Below are 3,337 nucleotides of genomic sequence, written 5' to 3'. Positions count from 1 at the left end.
AATGGCGGCGTGGTGTAACGCTGACAGAGAAATAAAGAACAACGATGAAATAACAAAAAGTGGACGTACTCGTTGCTTATCCATCTGTCAGTGTTATACTAAACTCTCCTCACCGTGAAAATTCCTTCTTTTCCCTGTATAGATGCAAGCGCGATCACGACGAGATGTCATTGCGCATACTTTTCCGGAAACTGGTGTATCAAATGAAGGCTGTGGTATAAAATGTAGTTATTCATCTCATTCAACCCTGAAACCTTTATAATTGTATAGTAATTAGAATAGGGCAGTAAACAATTTGAACGTACTTTCACGCTTGCGAAACCAATACACTTTTTCCTCCAAACTGTATTAAGGAGGACGTGCTGGTCTGTCAATCAATAAATTAATGTCATGATCGGGTCTCTTATAGCCGTTTCAGCCCGAATCTCCTCTATTGAGCAGAAATTTTTTTTCTATTCTTTGTGTCGCGTTACTACGACATAAAGAGCACGAAAATAATATACTCAGGACAACTCATCAGCACATGAGAAAAATGGCGACAATCCATCTCTTATAGATATACCAGCGGTTAGTGATCGTGAATGTAAAATCGTGCATTTTAAATTGCTGTTTAGTTCTACTTCGTTGACACATCTAAATGTTGTAAGCTAGCATGATGACAACTAGATGCCGTTAGTGCGTCTCAACGTCCAAAAGTAAGTTTTCGCGCTCACGATACAGGGCTATTCAATGCACTTAAGTGGCGTCTGTCTGATTACGATAATGCATCGTAAGATTTATAAATTCTCCTCTACTGCGCCGAAATAATTTTCGCCGATGCATGTTACAGCAAGCTGCCGGGCCTGCATTCATCGTCATTATTTTCTAGCTCCCTCCCGCGCCACTCATATAGTCATTAATACAAACGTATTAAGGTCCATTATATACAACAATTTAACTATTGAGTCCTCTTCCATACTAGGAAAGCAATCTAAGCTTATTCTCGATTCTCGAATAGAATAACATGAAATCGGAGGCTGACACAAGCAGCAGAGCTCTGGTCAAAATGCAACGCATTCAGAGCTCTAACCAGGTTTGAGTGGTTAACCACTCAAACCTGGTGTCCTATATTTAGGAAATGGAGATTGTGGACTGCTGTGGCCGACGCGTAAGTGGTAGGGAAAGCTCACTCTGTAAACAAGCCCTTCAGTCTCTTAGAAACAATAGAAAAAGTTACGATGGCCACCGAGAGAGTAGTTCATAAGTATAATATTGTAAAACATTTCGTTGCTGCCGTTGTCGTCTTTTTCATATCCCGCCATCTTGCTCTAAACTCTACAGAGTTCCCAAGAAGGCGATGACGAAACAACTACTACCTATGCTGAGACAGCTCTGTTGGGGACACCTCACATTCTTCTGCAAATTTATTACTTATTTGTGTCACACTTGAGAGAAATTTTCATTCCTGACTTTCTTTATAGGACGCCAAGGCCAAGACGGATAATGACACACACACACTTGTGTGTGTCACACACACAGCTCGTTTTCTCTAGGTCCCCGCCCTTCTACTACAAGAGAGAAACGAAAACTGGCGAATAAAACTTGCACCAGTAATTTGGCGCGGACATGTCCACTCTCCGCGCTAGTTCAAAAGAGGGCCGCCGAACTCTCTCAACTTGACAGAAAATAAATAAATACAGTGGCCCGCTCGGAAAGCTATCAGCAAGTTTTGGAGATCCTCAATTACGAGCAGTCGCCCACACGCGTTCAATTCCCCCTGAGCCACGTAGTTCGATCAGTCCGTTCATGATGTATAAATCAGAACAGTCGCAAATGGCAACATGACAACTGCCCAGAAGCCGACGTCCTTGCCTGAAACTTTGTTTTCCTTTAACTTTTAAACGCGAAAGCGAGAAATATTAGCTGGAAACCTCAATAAGTCCGGCCGTTCCCTTCGACGAAAGGGAAAGTCCCTTCTGATCAATAAAAACAAAGAATAACGTGGGGCGGCTTTCGCTCCTTTTTTTGTGCGTACTTGTGTGTGTGTGTGTGTTTGTGAGCGTGTGTGCGTTTCGCAATAAAGACTTCTGAGACGTCTGATATCAATAACTCGAAGCATCATAATCCCGAAGGTCAGGAGGTCAAAATCGCGTTCTTGGTGGCAGAAAAGAGCTGAACCGGAAAGGCTGACGGAGAGACCGAGTGGTGAGCCCAACCGCACGCAGTCATCAGAGGAGTTATTTTCGGCCTATACCCCGTTTTCCCGCTGGAGTCATATGAAGCCCCGCCACCAGAGCTACACGGGAGGCGAGGACGCTTCTCTCAGTTTCCCAGGGTTGGACATGTGACGGCAGAACTGCAGAGCGTGATGATGATGACGATGGCCTTTATGAATGGCTCACACCCACTCTGGGGGATTGGCCAAGAAACGAACAATTTACAGATAAATGTGGTCACATATGGATTCTATGCCTAATGACTTATAGAATAGTTAGAATAAACATGTTCTTTTGTTACTTTGATTTCTTTTATTCTGTCGACTCCACTGAAAGCTAGACTGCTTTATTGCCGGAATGTTCTGATTTCATCTCGTGGGACACCTCGCGTGATATCGCACCTGATTAATGCAGATCATATCCCGAGAACGGATTATCCGGTAATAACTCTTTCTTTTCAACCGCGAAGCTGCATTTCCCACTACTCACCACTGGTTCGCTAAAAATGAAGAAGGGAACACACGCAGCGCATGTGCCACACAATAGACAAGACGACGCATGCCGCGGCAAAAGGACGCATGCCGCTCAAACGGAAAACTTTAAAGGAGCATATGCTAAATTCAAAAGGAACTTTCTGGACGTACATTTCGGATTTAGTTGCAGGGCGTGCTGTCGACTACTATATGGTTCGAAATTCTGTTTCACCTGTGTGTCGTGTGCTAAACAGCTTAGCTGGTGATCCACCTTCAGAGAGTGGAATGGCTCCGCAATTCTTTTTTCTTTTAACATCTGAGCTGTTGAAGGTCGGGGTTAATCCCTGCAAAGCGTAACGCAGCTCACAGTGGGTATGTGCCACAGGAAATTGGGCAAGCTCCACTAGTCACCTCCGGTCCACTAAAAGTTATGAATTTGAAAATTTGAAGAAGCTTCACTGACTTCAAGGGACACCAAAGAGAAAAAAACGATTTCTTTCGTATTAGTAAAGTACTCTTTCACAATACCAAAATCACCACGCTTGCCGCGAGAAGGCGCTCGGTAAGCGAGAAAACGCGTAAAAAAAAATGCGAGTTCCCATACCAAACACCGTGACGTCATAGATTTTGACGGCGTGTACCTCGGCATACGCCATTCCTAATCGGTAA

Source organism: Rhipicephalus sanguineus, chromosome 5, assembly GCF_013339695.2.
Source record: "Rhipicephalus sanguineus isolate Rsan-2018 chromosome 5, BIME_Rsan_1.4, whole genome shotgun sequence".
NCBI classification, from domain to species: Eukaryota; Metazoa; Arthropoda; class Arachnida; order Ixodida; family Ixodidae; genus Rhipicephalus; species Rhipicephalus sanguineus.
The sequence above is the reverse complement of the archived record's forward strand: the minus strand, read 5'-3'. Positions refer to the sequence as shown.